The sequence below is a fragment of the Megalobrama amblycephala genome, unplaced genomic scaffold (genome assembly GCF_018812025.1).
Source record: "Megalobrama amblycephala isolate DHTTF-2021 unplaced genomic scaffold, ASM1881202v1 scaffold442, whole genome shotgun sequence".
Lineage (NCBI taxonomy): Eukaryota > Metazoa > Chordata > Actinopteri > Cypriniformes > Xenocyprididae > Megalobrama > Megalobrama amblycephala.
The window spans coordinates 163,014-180,168 of NW_025953381.1; the positions used below are offsets into that span (position 1 = coordinate 163,014).

Sequence of the window (17,155 nt, forward strand, 5' to 3'; positions counted from 1 at the left end):
AATAAAGCATATTTTAACTATTCTTACCGAGTTCAGTCTTCACCGACATGTCGGCTCCATCTTTTCCACAGTGTGGAGAAGGATTCAGTGACGATCGTCAGTTGAAAAAAGGCGCGTCCGGTCGGTGAATCCGCCCAGCTTCTGTAACGAGTCCGCGAGTTGACAGTGCGCTGCGCGAAGGCGGGGCATATTCTGTGCGCGTTGCCGAATTGAATCTGAGCGTCCAGCGGAGCTGGCGACTTGAAGGCGGATCCGCCCCGGAGTCTGTTGCTATCAGGGACATGGCTCCCCCAACTCTGTATTATTATTATTTGTATTTCACCTATAATGGCCCTAATAAACCCTAATGAACATGTCTGTGCAGGAGCGAGCATTTAAGATACACTGTAAGGCATCCCTGGGAGAACTCGTATCTGTCGAGATCTACTCCAAGCCGTTTATGGGTCTTCTTCACAACCAGTGGTTCTGCGATAAGATCTTGGTCAACACGCCCGAAGGTGACGAGATTTTGTTTCCGTGCTACAGCTGGCTTGACAGCAATGAGAGGCTCATTTTAACACCTGCTAAAGGTAGGCAATTCCAATTCAGGTCATGGGCAAAATTATCATTTACCTGTGTACTTGAAACACACACACACACACACACTCACTCAGGTTTGTTTTGCTATCAAATGTTTTTTATACAGTACACATTGTACATTCTCTCCCCCTACACTACTCCTAAACCTACCCCTCACAGGAAACTGTCTGCATTTTTAATAAAACATTGTTCAGTGTGTTTTTAAAGCCATTTCAAATTTGAGGACTCATGAAATGTTTACGTTGTAATACCAATGTCATTATACATATGTGTTCTCATAAATGCACGTTTTTGAGACAAGTCATCACCCTATGATCAAGTAATGATACATACAAAATATAGCCTACATTTGTTTTGCAAACAAACAAGTTCAGATTGTGAATTAATGTTGGCATTTGCATTCCAGCTTCACTCGTGTTCCAGGACATCAACCCAATAGCCCAAAGACAAAAGACGAGGCAGCTAGAAGAGCAACAAAAGTTATTTAGGTTTGTGGGCAGCATACCAGCACAAGTGTCTGTGCTATAATAAAATAAATTCAGTGAAATTAAATTCTTTCTGTTGAAACACATTTGAATTTTCCACTCCCAGATGGCGAGTGTATGCTGAGGGCATGCCCCAAGTTATTGATTACGACACTGCCCTGGCTCTGCCATCTGAAGTCCGATTCTCTTTCACAAAGGAAACTGAGTTTAACTTCAATGCTGGAAAGCAGTAAGTCACCCTCCTGTAGTGTTCATCTCTTTGTTACACACTCTAGAAGCCATAAGGTTCTGCTTTTATTAGATGAACTGTTTTGTTTTTTACCATGTTTGTCTTTTCTTACCTACGGTTTACAAATTTCTGTTACATCTGGGTTCCACGGACCCCAGCACCACAGGAGACATACGTTTTATATAGGGGACGTAGAGGCCATGTCAGTCTATTACTTTAGAGTATGCTTTATCCAAAATGAACTATGATAATTTTTCAAGGATGCGCCATGTATACTCAGCTAAAAGCAGGGTACCCAATGTAATGGTAACTCCAGAGATGAATTTAGAGAGTTCATCAGTAGTGGGCCGATGACAGCAAGGTTAACCATTTCAACATTACTGTTCGGACAATGGACTGTATCAGTGGACTGTTTTTGTTTGTAGGTTAGCCTAAATATGGTGTGTTTTTATAGATTGCACTGGTGGAAATGCTGAATATTTACTGCTAGATTTAATTTTTAGAATGCTTTAGTGCAAAATTAACTTTGGTGATTTAAAAACAGGATCCATTTATATTCAGTATATTTTGCACGTAAGTGGATGGCATTTGCAAAATAGCTTTGTCTTACTGAAGGCAGTAATAATATAATATCTAATAAGTACAAAAATGCTCACAACTAAAGCTGTAAATCATCAGTTGTATATCAAGGTTAGTTCCACTATTAATGTTTTAACTATGTCCCTGTGTATTCTGTGTTTGTAGGTTAGCTGCTCTGAAACTAACTGGATTAGCTGACAGCAGAAGATCGTGGGAAAGCATGAGCCAACTGGAAGTAATTCTTTGTGAAAACAGAGGGAAAACCATTGGTAATCATCTTTAACTGAACTGTTCAAAATGACTGTATTACAAGTAAAGTACTGTCTGTACTGCAGCATATGTTCTGAAATAGTATGCTTTGCAGAATACATTCAGGAGCACTGGGATGAGGATGAGTTCTTTGGCTACCAGTTTCTGAATGGCCTCAATCCCATGATGATCCAGCGCTGCTCAAAGCTGCCCGAGAATTTCCCCGTCACAGACAACATGGTCAAAGACTCCCTAAGAGGGAGCAGCTTGAAGCAGGAGATGAAGGTACACTACTTGCTACTGGCATGACTTGGAATTACTGGGTCTGGTTTGCATTGGTTTTGTCTAATTTTCTGTGTTTCTTCATTATTTGGTATGATCTACCCCCACACCCAGAAAGGCAACATCTTCCTGTCTGACTATAAGATGTTGGATGGGCTGGTGGGAAATGTAGTCAATGACAGGCAGCAGTACCTCACGGCTCCCCTGGTCCTGCTGTACAGTAACCCCCATGGCATGATGCTGCCCATCGCCATACAGGTGAATATCTTGAATTTGAAGTCAAGTCTTTACAATGCAGATTGTGTCAAAGCAGCTTTACAGTGAAAACTGGTAAATAATATTGGCTCTTAAAGAAAACTGTGTAATTTCCCATTATTAAAAATTAAATTAAATTCAGATTAATAAATCTTGAAAGATGAGGTAAACAATCTAATTATTGAAAAGAATGGCATGTGTCATTTTCTTAAAGGGAGAAAAATCATAACCTAGATTCCCTCAGAAACTGTTTGTACAATTTCCATGCATGTTCAAATTCATTCTGCACAGTTAAGGCAAAAGCCCAGCAAAGAGAATCCGATCTTCCTCCCAACGGATTCAAAGGCAGACTGGAAACTGGCCAAGATCTTCGTTCGAAATGCAGAGTTTGCCGTTCATGAGGTCGACTTTCACCTGCTGAGAACTCACCTGCTGGCAGAGGTGTTCACCGTGGCGACGTTGCGCAATCTTCCGCCTCCACACCCTCTCTACAAGGTACTGAATCTGTCATGCATGAGTTGGTTTGATTTGTGAACTCTTAGCAAAACGGGTATGTTCCAGACATGCCACATCCACAGAGAGAGAATGATAATGAGTTAATTAATATACACTATATTGCCAAACGTCAACTGTTAGTATTAAAACAAGTGGAAGCAATTGGGAACAAACTTCATGTGGCCTTCAGATTAGCTCAAGAACAGTGTGTAGAGAGCTTCATGGAATGGGTTTCCATGGCCGAGCAGCTGCATCCAAGCCTCACATCAATACAAAGCGTCGGATGCAGAGGTGTAAAGCACGCCGTCACTGGACTCTAGAGCAGTGGAGACATGTTCTTTGGAGTGACCAATCACCAATCATTCTCTGTCTGGCAATCCGATGGACGAGTCTGGGTTTGGCATTTGCCAGGAGAACAGTACTTGCCTGACTGCATTGTGCCAAGTGTAAAGTTTGGTGGAGGGGGATTATGGTGTGGGGTTTTCAGGGGTTGGGCTTGAACCTTTAGTTGCAGTGAAAGGAACACTTAATGCTTTAGCATACCAATACATTTTGGACAATTTCATGCTCCCAACTTTGTGGGAACAGTTTGGGGATGGCCCCTTTCTGTTCCAACATGACTGCGCTCCAGTGCACAAATCAAGGTCCATAAAGACATGGAGGAGCGAGTTTGGTGTGGAACTTGACTGTCCTGCACAGAGTCCTGACCTCAACCCAACAGAACACCTTTGGGATGAATTAGAGCGGAGACTGTGAGCCAGACCTTATCACCAACATCACTGCCTGACCTCACAAATGTGCTTCTAGAAGAATGGTCAAAAATTCCCATAAACACAATCCTAAACCTTGTGGAAAGCCTTCCCAGAAGAGTTGAAGCTGTTATAGCTGCAAAGGGTGGGCCAACTCCATATTAAACCCTACGGATTAAGAATGGGATGTCATTAAAGTTCATGTTACTTGTATACTTTTTGACGGTAGGGAGTTTTTGCAGTTGTAGTCTGTGGTCACAGTTGTCTATTTTACCTCAGAGGTGTTGCTCCCCTTCACTATTTGCCTTTTGGAGAGCTGGCCTGACTCATCTATAGCCTGTGAACAAAGCCTACACAGAACATTAAAATTCATTATTCATATATTTTTATCTTCAAATAATAATGGCAGTGAATGCAAATCTCTTACTTTTCCTTCTCTAGCTCCTCTTTCCCCATATCCGATACACGCTCCAGATCAACATATCATGGCCCGGAATCGGCTGATATCCAAGGATGGGGTCATTTCCATGGTATGCAAATAGTATTGTTAAAGAGGCACTAGAGGTTCAAACTTCAATTATCATCCAGTACACATTTTTTTTAATCCAGCAAATTTCTCCTCACAATGGCGTTTGTGGTGCCAGATCTTTGTTTATAGCCCTTAAACTAACTTTATGTCATGTGTCTTTTCTCCATTAACTAGTATGCAGGAGTAGGTGGAGAGTCATTGGCAACGTTGCTGAAGCGTGCTACTACCTCCCTGACCTACAGCGCCCTCTGTCTTCCTGATAACATCTCTGAGAGAGGCCTGGAGAATGTACCCCGCTACTACTACAGAGATGATGGGATGAAACTGTGGAACATCATCAACAAGTATGACTACCAGGTGGAGTTAATCTAGTGTTTTTTTAATAGGCTTTATGCTTTCTACTCTCCAACTATGTGTATGTGTGTGTTACTTAAGACATCCAGTTTTTAGGGCTGAACTAATACGTCCTGGTGCACTTTCTGATTCATATTTCAACAAATACAGTGTCAGTTATACAGGTTCATGAGTTTAATAGTCAGTAAGCACATGCTGTACTGTGTTGCAAGTCCCTTTGAATAAATTCCAGCTTAAGAAATAAATGCAAAGCAATTAAAAAAAAGAAAAAAAAAGAAAAGAAAAAACGTAAGCTATAAATATGTAAACCTGAAACATCTGACTGTGTTGCTTACAGGTTTGTTGCGGCTTTTTTGTCACACTACTATCAATCTGATGCACACATGCAGAAGGACACAGAGCTGCAGCAATGGATCAGTGAGATATTCACCAATGGCTTCCTGGGAAGAGATGGCTCAGGTGTGTTATTTACCTTTACATTTATTAATTTGGCAGATGCTTTTTTTCCAAAGCGCCTTACAAGCGAGGAATACAACAAGCGATGAGATATAGACTCAAGAAGTGTTCACAATACAACTTCCAGCATAAGCTAGAATAGGCAGAGATTAAAGGAAATGAAATGGGCTAGACCAATGAGTATGCATTTCCAAAGGAACTGTTGCCATATCAGGACATTTAATCCAACAAAGGTTTCCTTTCCTTTTTTGTGATCATCTCAGTATTTGCACTGCATAGCATAGACATGTTTGAGGCACAACCTCTTTTGTAAACCCCACTGTCATTGTCTAGAACTGAACCAGGTCAACAGTCAAAAGTAGTTTGTAGTTTATGGCTCAACTCTCCATTTCAGTGTGTGTGCGCACGCATGTATAAACATCCCAAATTGAGTTCCTCACAGAAACAGCGTTTCATTCTACTTCACAGGAATACCATCATCTCTTCAGACTGTGACAGAGCTCGTCAAGTTTGTCACCATGGTGATCTTCACTGCGTCAGCCCAACATGCCGCTCTAAACAATGGACAGGTGAGTTAGTACAAGTCAATTCACTTCCAGTCACACAGAGCCATTAAAGCTGCAGTCCCTGATCCTAATCCCATACGCCTTTTCTCAAATCCAGCGTATTGCTCCATACATTCCTCTAGCTGTCCATTCAGTGTCCGAGCTCAAAAAACCCTCTGCTATCCTGGCTCCTTGAATGAGTAACAAACAGGAGCATGAAGGGGAGGGGTTTCAGTTGATTGGCTATTGAGCTCAACAGATTTGTGGACTTTTAACTCTTGTCTGTTATTTACATTACCTCAAGATACTTCAACCCCCTGGAGCAGGTATTCCACAACGCCAAGAAAAACCTGTCCATATCCACTTTTCATGGCCTAAGTGATGTTAATTATGTGTTCTTATTATTCTTTGTGAATATTTGGCTTACATGTCATAATTTTTCACCACTTCGTTTCCCCCCCAGTTTGACTTTGGCGGCTGGATGCCTAACTTCCCCAGTGCCCTCAGAAAGCCCCCTCCCAAGGAGAAAGGCCAGACCACTGAGGACACGATCCTGGAGACCCTTCCTGATGTGAGCACGACAGTGAATATAATGGCTGTCCTGAGACTGCTGACCCAGGATTCTGCAGACCAAGTGAGTTTGTACATCATCAGAGCAAATGTTCTTGTGTATGGCATGATATTATTCTGGATGTCAATGTCTTACTTACACTGCTTTGCATTACCTTACCGTTACATTACAAAGGACATTTAGCAAACTGTGAGCATAGTGTTGCAGTGGACTCTTGTAGAATATTAGTGTGCTGTCATCAGTGCTTCTCACACATAGACTTTACTTGGGCGAGCCGCCCAGGAAAAATAACGGCCGCCCAAGTATACTGGAGACACATTTTTGCTTTTATTATATTTATCTCTTATACTTTAATATCCGCCCAAGATAATGAAACCATCCGCGATCGATTAACTAGTCGTTTCGTACCTGCTCATTATGTGTGCGTCAGAACTGTTTACTCCCGCTGACATTCCCATGTGCGCTGCATTTTGCAAAGTCACTAGGGGGCGCTGTTGCGTGTTCTATTTTTTTTTACAGCCTATGGTTCTACAGGCTCGCGCAAAACTGCTTCAAAGTGATTCTCAATCAGTGAAAAGCGCTGATTTATGCTGAAGTTGATGAATTATTACAATGTCTACTTCATGGCCTTTATATAAAACATTTTATACGGTTGTAAGAATCTGAAGGAATAGACATTTCAAAATAAGAGTCCCGGTGTATTTCGAGCTTGTTTATAATTAAAAGTCACACGCTAAGTTTTTTTCTTTTACTTTTGGGCATTATTGGTATTTTGGTTACACAATAAATTGTATTTAATTTGATTTCCATTTAATTCATAGTAAATTACTGTAGTCTCCCCCACAGGAAGAAAAGACTAAGAACATTATTTGACACATATATTATTCATTTTATAAATTTTACTAGTAAAATCTGTGTCCCATTCACTGAGAGAGATAATATATGACAGCAAAGAAAACATAGGAAAATTTAAACCATTTAAATGCTGTAATTTTGCATAATTTACAATCCATAATAATGCATAATATTAGTATGTAATTAAATGTAATAGTATGCTATGTAATTAAAATAAAATAAAAAATAAAATAAATAATGATAAAAACATTATTTGTTTGTCACATGTAGTAGACCATTTTTGTGCTGTGGGTAATAGGAGGATTTTTCACCCGGCTACCACCGCAAGTATATTTCAAACCTGTGGGAAGCACTGTGTCATACACGGCATGTTAAACATTGATATAAGCATGTTTAATATCAACATGATATTTACGATTTACAATCTTGTTACCCTGTCCATAGTACCCTCTGGGACATTTCCCAGAAAATCTGCATGATGAAGAGGTCCTCTGCAAGCTCATTGAAGAGTTTCAGAAGGATCTGAGGAAGTTGTCGGATCTCATCGAGGAGCGGAACAAGAATTTGGAGCTTCCCTACACCTATCTGAACCCCAAAAATGTGGACAACAGTGTAGCCATTTGAAAGGAGACAGAATTCTTTCTTACCGTGTTTGTATTTCTATTTATAACTTTGTCAATAAAAATAAAGACCAAAGCAAAAATAACTCAAAGTGAGATCATGGATATTTCCTTAAATAATGTGAAAGGCACTGCTTGCATTTAAGTTGTGGGTTCTGAGATAAAAGTTTTTACTACTGTGCTGCAGTGTTAATTTCGTCAACCAAAAATTTATGAAATATGTTCGCCGACGACCTTTATTTCCATGACTAAAGCCCGGGATATGCCGCATGATTTGTGGCTGTCCCAAACGAAAGATTGCCATCGTGAAACAATCATGGTGATTTCTGTGATCGTGGCTCTGAATCGGTGGTCCTATGTAGTATAGTGAGAGAGGTTCAAAGACGGCCGTTTCCCAGTCTTGCAACACATAGCCTACAATCATTTTCTGACAGTGTCATAAATTCAGCATGATCATCGTACAGTGTGTTTGGCTGGTCAGTAGACGTAGGTCGTATAGCAGCAATGAAAATGTGACATGAAATCAACGCGACATGGTGCTAAAACTGAAAACTGCTTACCTCAAGCTCTTTTCCCTTCTTTTGCCGCTTCCTTTTTATTTTCAGCACACATAAAATTACAACTGCTGAAGTGTGATTCTACAGTGTTTTGTTTACCAGTAGCTCATGCTGATGATGTTTTACAACACAATGCAATATTGTTGATGAGACTGCAACGTGGCTAAAAGACTAAAAACTGTGATTTCAAAAGAGATTTTGGTATTGTCGAATAAAGGAGCCAAAAATTTACAGACTGTTTTTATGAGCGTTCATGTTTACGGTTCCCAGATTTCCAGAATTTAAACCCCCCAATCTGAGCTTTTCTGTTAAAAGAACACGTTTTACTTAATCTTTGCTATCTGGCAATCCCGCACACGCTCTGTCTACACTGTGTTTTCAGATCATCTGCGCTTCTTCCTCAGATAAGTAAGATTAAGTTTTACGAACATCATTTGAGATTTTGTACTTGAAGTGTCATTCAGTCGGTCTATATTCCACTCCTCGTTTGCTGATTAAATCTGCGACCAAAGTGCAGGCTGATATCCAACAGTGGTGACTGACGTACGACAAAATGCTGAGTTTTGCCGTTCATTTTATTCTACTCCACCTTAAAATAACATTAAAACTGGCCATGTATTTCTAGCAGGTAAAATCCCGTAAATACACGACATTCAATCAAATTACCTAATTTTTCGCGGTCAAAACTGACTGCACCCACATAAGCCAGCAAATCGTGCTACATTAAGTGCTGTTCTCGACAATAAGTGGTTAGCACTTACTAGCATGAAGAACAAATATAGACACAGACTGTATAGAGATTCAAAGGGGCTCTGCGTAGGAATGACACCCAGTATACAAATCAACATAACATGAAACAAAGTTTTATTCAAACTTATTGATCTAACAATCATGTATTTAAAGTCCTGCTGCCATCTCAACACAGCTGTGCCAATTCTGCTGCTGAAACCCTTCATCCTGCTTCATGCTGCTCTTCTCAATGGGGACAACGTTGATCTAGAGGATGAAGAAGATGATGATAATGATGGACCCCTGAACCCCTCAACCTTGAAGCAAGAGTGGGAGAAGATGTGCGGGACAATCTGGCTGCAGCAAACATTCATGTGCTCTCCATCAGCATGATTAAACTGTTTGAAAATTCATGTTTTCATAGCTCTCTCCATTTATTCCTGAAATCTGAGCTGCTGAAGACAAGGTGGATTCATTTTGTTTTCCAAGGAAATAATCCCTCAACTCTACCGAAATTCATCTACACGAATCATTTCACACTGGACAGCTTTGTGAACAAATGTCAATACAAAGGATAATACAAAACATACAGCCTCCAGAGTTATGGAATTATATTTGTCTCAATAAAACTGAACATAACTGAACATATCAAAAATATGCCATTACAAAAGAAGAAAAACAATGAAAATTTAAAAAAATGAACTTAGTTGCATAAATTTAAGCTCTTCAATTATGCTTCATTCTTTGTTAATGTTTTTCTAAGATTCATTTTTGCAAATCGTGGATTCTGAAAACATTGCCACAGGTTTCACTTACAGTTCACAGTTTTTCGTTTGCTGTTTTGGCACAAACCTCTCATGGAGGTGGGCTTAACAGTGCTCTACTCTGATTGGATAGTGAACTTTTGATGAATAGGTGCTCTCTGACCTGGAAGTACAGATGTCACACAGTGGCGCGCATATTGGAAAGCTCTCGCGGGGATTTGTGTGCAATACCTTGTGCTTCGTATTACTAAATATGTAAATAATATTTGACCTTTGATCATCTCAGTCTGTAAAGATGAGCTCTCAGCAGAGACACGGAAGCAGCATCATCTTTCTCAGCTTGTCCTTCAAAGCAGCTTGAAGTAAGTTCGTGTTACTGAAGAAACCAATAACATCGATAAAAGTTTTATTCATGTACAGTGTGCAACAGTTCTGGCTTTATTTGACATTTGTTTAAAAACTTGATAAAGTTTTATTGATTAAAAACTTATGTATATCATGATACCATGTATAGATATAAACAAATTAACTGGAGAGGAAGAGCGAAAGAGAAAAGAGGATGATTGGTTTAAATATCATAAAGGATTTGTTTTTTTTACCTGTAGGAACAAGTGCAAGAAGACATTTTACAGCATATGCTGACAAAGTTTAGCTTGATTATTCGGATTTAAACTTTAGATTTGGATTACTTCCTGGATCCGGCAATTACTGCATTAAATCATGTCAACATCCCAGAAGCTTTATTTAGAGGTCTACAGGAGCTAATCAATATAATTCATGTAAATGTAAGTTCTGAAGAAACTTCATCAACTGCATCTGATATCAGTGAAAAATTTGCTTGACACTCTTGAGGCATACCAGTGCCTCAAGTGCACAAAGTTTCACTGCCCACTTTGTCCAAAGGACAAAATAAAATTTGAGGGGTGCTTCCAGGCAACAGGTCATCTTCAGTCACATTTATCCTGAGTGGTACTACATGGCTGTAAGTAGACAAAATCATTTTTATTACATGCTACATAAACTATGTATTGACAAAAGGTAATTTTTGTTCTCATTTTATAATTAATATTTATTTTAGGTTTCAAAATATGTAAATGCAACCTCTTGTGTCACAAAGCTGCACATTACCATTGTTGTTACTATGGCAAACCAATAATACGTCGGACAGACTTGGAAAAACACGTCCTTAGACACAGCACAAATATAAGTGCAGAAAGACAGTTAACCAGGACAATCCGAAGACATGATCAACAACCATCTACTGTGACTAGAGCAACAGGGCTCCATAAATCCAGCATGGTTGAAAAACAGCAGCACATTTGCAGACCATTGGCCATGGCCTGTGAACTGGGGCCCGTTCTTCATACGTCGCTAACTCAGTTAGCTGGATTTGATTGTTGACGATTTGGCATGATCTTGGATCGTTTGGTTCTTCGAAGCTCATCCTAGGCTTGCTGTCATAGCAACAGGTCCGTAAGCTCAAACCTGCTCGGGAGCAGGCTTATTTCATGTAAACAGGATTAGATTGAGGCTTTATAAGCGGAGGAGATAGGGAAGTCTGTCGCAGCCATGTCTTGTCCGTTTTTACGCGAGCAACCTGTTGCGGAAGGTGCGAGAATAATTCGCAGAGCTTTACAAATTAATCGGGTATTGCGGGATAGACAGGATCCTTTAGCCCAGCGCGAAAGTGTAATTGTTGAGAGATACCGTTTTTCTCATGAGGGTGTCATTTACATCATTAATTTGTTGGAACCACACATTAAGTGTTCAACACGGAGGAGTCGGGCTTTGACAACTGTACAGACTGTGTGCATTGCCCTGAGATTCTTTGCGAGTGGCACTTTCCTTTATACTATTGGAGACGCAGAGAACTTAGTGAAAAGTGCTGTCTGTCGTGCCATTCGCAAAGTTTACCTGGCACTCAAGCAGTTTTTAGGGGTTTTTGTGGTATTCCCAAGCCACTTAAGACCCCAGGTTGTAAAGCAGAATTTTTTCGCTATTGCAGGTACATTTATAATTGTTAATGACATGCAATCATGACCATGCCAAAAAGTATGACTAACAGTATGTGTCATTCAGGCTTCCCTAACGTGATTGGTGCCATAGACTGCACACACATCCCCATCAAGGCCCCACCTGGCCCAAATGAAGGAGATTTTGTGAACCGAAAGGGGGTTCACAGTGTAAATGTGCAGGTAAGTTACTATTACAATTTATAATATTCCAGATTAGTAATTTATTACATTAAAAAAAAGGAATGAAATCAAAAAGTATGCAGTTGACTGACTAAAATCTCACAGATGGTGTGTGACTCTATGTTCCATATTACAAATGTGGAAGTAAAATGGCCAGGATCAGTGCATGACTCAAGAATTTTCAGAGAGTCACATTTATGCACATTATTTGAACGTGGTAAGGGAACATAAATGTCAAGCTCACAGTATTACACACACACTTATGCTGAGCCTAACAAAACTGCATTTTTCCATTATACAGGGGCTATGCCTGCAGGCAGTATTTTATGACGCCCTTCCCTGACCCAAACCCTGGACCACAAACCCGTTACAATGCAGCTCTAGCCAGGACAAGGGCACGCATTGAAATGACCTTTGGGCAACTAAAGGAAAGATTTCAGTGTCTGAAAAGTCTGAGGGTTGCACCTGACAGGGCCTGTGACATTATTGTTGCATGTGCCATATTGCATAACATCGCCACTATCAGAAAGGAGAGGATCCCTGTGGTGGGGGTGCAGCCTGATGATGACCTCCAGCCAGTGCACTTGGACCAACCTAGTGGCAGAGCTGCACGGGACAGAATTGTGGAACACCATTTTTGAATGTGTAATAAGAGACGACAAATATGCTTAGTTCCCGGAGTTTTATTTAAACAATTCTTTATAAAGAAAAGCCAGCAAGTCATCTTTTGCCTGCAATTAGAGATAGTAGTATTGGTGACTTAGTAGTATTGGTCAATTTCTCCTCTTAATTTGCGTTTTTTCAGCTCAAAATACTAAATTTTTTGTTGAAGATGCCGTTTATAGAGGGAACGGATGTCACCCTGTCATTTTGTAAAAGAAAAAAAAAGAAAAAAAAGGTCAAAACATGCCTCATGCAACAAAAGTAAAAAGTAAAAGTACAACACTGTCCACCTCTGTATTAGTTCTTTGTGCAGACTCTTCTGCAAGCCTTTCTGTAGGCCTTTCTCTAGGACTCCTGCAACTCAAATTGCAGACAGAAAGAATAGGTACACAAGTAGGCTATATACAAATTAGTGTAAAGGTATTTATGCACTTACAGGTTCTTCCTCCAAAGGACAGTCTTCTGAGAGGGTTTCTTCACTGTCCTGTGCAATGGAAATAAATGGGTATTACAGAGTGTTGCACTTTCTTTATGCAAGTTAGAAAAAGTACACAACTTACTGCATATGCTTCAGCCACCACTTGCATGGGAACAGGTAAAAGTGTTGGTGTATTATGTAAAACTGCAAAAAGAGGGGGGGGGGGGTTGTCATTACAATTAACTACACTGTAAAAAATATAATGTGATCAATAACTCATGGCAACATATTTTGTATTAACTAAAAGTTTAGAAGTTTTCACTTTCACAAAGAGTTGAAATGACTGTACCAGTCATTTGGATTATACTTCATTTAATGCAGCAACAAATAATTTTACAGTGTACTAAGAGAATTGAAAGCTCATTTAGCCTACCAGTAATGAAGGTGTTGCTGGTACTGGTCCCTGTCTTTGGGTCTGAGGAAGAGCTGCCCCCAGGGATGCCCTCCACAATGGTTCGGTTTTCATTCAATCCAAGGGCCAGCTCCTCTGCTGGGGTATATTGTGGTGGTGCAGGACCACCACCTGTTTTTTTTTTTTTCAGCCTTTTTCTTGGTGGCTGTTATAAATAGACAAACACATCATTTAACAGTGGCTTTTAAAAAGAAGGAAAAAAAAGTGGCTTTTTAAAATAAAGACAGTATGAATGAAAGGCTACCATTTTGTAGAATATTCTTGTATTTCACTTTTACTTGTTCCCATGTTCTAGTGGGTCCAGTGGTGGCTCTGACATTAAAGAAAGTAAATATTAAATTATTAAAATGCAAAAACACATACTGTAGAAAATGATAGAAACATCTACTATGGACAGCACTTACGCATTTAATTTGTCTGCTACTTTTTGCCAGCCCTCTCTCCTGGCTTTTGCAGACTTTGAGGTGTTCCCTGTCGTTTTAATTAACGACTCAAATTCGGCATAACCTTCCATTAAAAGCTCTTGTTCTGCTTGGGAGAAAAATTGGGCACGTTCTTTGGCCATGCTGAACAGCCAATAGCAGCATTGCTGATCAATGTTTCTACTATCGATACATACCCCTTTTAAGCCAACACATGAACGCGCAATTATCTCAGATAACTCAATCCAGCGATACTAATCATACACAACAGGTGTGTTCGAAGAACCCAATTAGCCGGATCATGATTAGCACGATGATATCATCTTGGATGTGTCATTTGATCTCAGATGTAATAAACGACGTACGAAGAACGGGCCCCTGAGGTGTAAAGAGTACCTGAAAACCATGCTTGAATTAAAGTACAGATATCTTATCTGCCTCGTCTCCCAAATCAAACACCTGTGATTCACAACTAACTGCTAATGCGCTTGCATTTATGTAAAGTAGCCTTGTTGGCAAGTTTGGGTGAGTAAAGGCAAACATACAAGACATAGTACCTACAATGCCTTCTTTATAGCAGAAACTGCTGCAGAAATATTAAGTGCCATGCAAAATGTAATGCAAGTATTGGAGTAAAACATACATTTACTTGTTTACTTGTGTCAAGTAAAGAGTAAAAATTGCTAATATCTTAATACAAAGTATCCAAAAAGATACTTAAGTACAGTAACTAACTGCATTTACTCAAATACTTTACACCACTGGGAAATAGTTCCACAGACAGTCTCCATAAATGGCAGATTTAAAGAAAATTACTGTCGTTTGGCAAATAAATAAATAAATTATGGACGGTTACAAACACATTACCAATCATGTAGGCTTTAAACATAAAGCTTATGTTTAAATGTTTTTCCACTTGCGTGAGCAACGTAATATATAAATTAAAAGTATTAGTTCATACAGGGTTCCCACGGGTCGTGGAATTTTAAAATTTCTATTCCACACATTGAAAGTCAGGAAATTTTATATTTTTTTTTGTCCGAGTCATGGAATATCAGGGATTTTTGCATTTTTGAGTTTTTCCATTTGTCAAAATGTATTCTATACCATATTAAACTGAACTTGGACAAGATGTCAATACTGTGTTACTAATTGTGGGTAGCTGTGGCCTACATATTTTGCATGGGGTATTTGAAAAGGGTGCAGATGCCTCAAACTGGAATGTAGACCAGTTCTTGAAGTAATGCTTATTGGCTACTGAAAGATTTCCCTGCCTGAGGAGAGGATTATGCTAAAGCTGTCGCACAAACATCTCCTTTTATGCCACTCAAATTCTGTAAAACAAGATGGGTAGAGAATGTCCCAGTTATAGAGAGAATGATCAATATATTGACGAACTTGAAGAAATATGTGAATGCAGTAGAGACAGGCAAATTCCCTAACCCTGGAACTAAATCCTATATTACTGTCAAAGAAAGGTGCAGAGACACCTTTGTTGCCTGCAAAGGTTGCACCTTTCTTGAATATATATCAAACAGACAGGCCTATGATTCCTTTTCTGGCTGCTGATCTTTCTAATGTTATCAGGTCAATTATGGATCATTTTATCAAGCCTGATATGATTGGTAATGCAAACACAGTATTATAACTGATGTCAATAGATGTCACAGACAAAACACTCATTCATGCAACTAAAGTTCATGTGGGGTTCTCTGCAGACAGAATGCTGAAGGAACTGGTGTCATCACAGAAGATCATTGAGAAGAGAGTGTTGGAGTTCAGAATGGATTGCAGAAAGTGCTTACTGACACTTGCAGGGAAATTACAAGAAAAATCTCCACTTGTGTGCAGCATGGATTGCCTAGATCCAGGGAGGATGGCAAGCAATAAAGATTCATTAATGCATCAACAAGTTGAAAAAAATCCTCAAGATGAAAATGAGTGTGATGATATTCTCAAACAGTACAGGAAGTTCATCAATAAGACTGCAGAAGAGAAGGGCAGATTTCACTGACTTCAATCCTGTCACAGGTCAGGTAGATACCCTATTCTATAAAAAGTCAAGAGAAAAGGTGTACGAAACAATGTGGAATGTTGTGGCACTCCTCCTAATGCTTTTGCATGGAAATGCAACCGTGGAGCGAGGTTTTTCAGTCAATAAACAAATCGAGGTTGAAAACATGAAGGAAAGTGTGAATCATTTGAGGTCAGTTGGGGAATTGATAACTTTGTGGTAAATAAGGCCTTCAGTCTGCATCCTTGTCAAGACAGTGATACATCTTTCATCTCAAGGAACAGAAAAGACTTAAAGGAGCAGAAAAACTAAACATGAAAAGGAGATTGATGAGCTGAAGAAAAAGAGAGCACGCCTCAGCTATTGAGAAATCTTCTGATGACCTTGCATTAAAGACAGAAAGTGTAGGCAATCTTACATTGATTGCTCAGTCAAACAGTCTAACACGGTCTGCAAAAACTAAATGTGAAGAATGAACTTGATCACAAACAGAAAATCCTTGTGTTAAACCCCTGAAAACAATTAATTTCTGTAGAAATAGTTCAGAAAAATATCAAAGTCCATTTAACAAATAAAAGAAAAAAATAGTATGTATGTGTTTAAGTTAGATTTGTAATAAAACAACTGTGAATAAGTAAATAAAGTTTACTTATAAACAGTAAAAAAATACTGTTTGTGACCGTTTTTTTGTCTGCTCAGTGCTCTGTTCATTATAGGTCATGGAAATTCAGCTTTTTAGTTTGTGAAAGTCAAGGAAAAGTCAGGGAATTTGACATTTGGCTTAGAGTGGGAACCCTGTTTACATATATATAACGTAATGAATTTAATAAAACATTTAAACGTGACATCTATGAAATAGTGTATACAAAGAGAATCACAATGCTGACAAGCCATGTTCAGTAACAACTATTGGATTTAAACTAAAAATAAGTAAATGTTGTTTGTGTTAAACAGATCAGTTGTGCACTGCAAACCTGGCATCTGTGAAAGCACAATAGCACGTGCTGCTCCTGCGTCATACTGCATGTATAAGGCATGACGATGGTGCATATCTGTTCTCCTCTGCTGGCCTTCCTGCATTGTTAACCA

The 17,155-nt window shown here is 39.3% G+C and overlaps 1 long non-coding RNA gene and 1 pseudogene across 1 annotated transcript; one reads left to right on the plus strand and one right to left on the minus strand.

Annotated features, from left to right (window-relative positions):
* The first annotated feature begins 136 nt into the window (after positions 1 to 136).
* Positions 137 to 7,918, plus strand: LOC125261611 (annotated as a pseudogene).
* A 5,176-nt stretch (positions 7,919 to 13,094) lies between these two features.
* Positions 13,095 to 14,742, minus strand: LOC125261614. The gene is made up of 3 exons (XR_007183382.1): positions 13,592 to 14,742; positions 13,301 to 13,362; positions 13,095 to 13,224 (listed from the first exon to the last, which is right to left on the minus strand). It is a non-coding gene; the product is annotated as an uncharacterized LOC125261614 (long non-coding RNA).
* Positions 14,743 to 17,155: the final 2,413 nt, after the last annotated feature.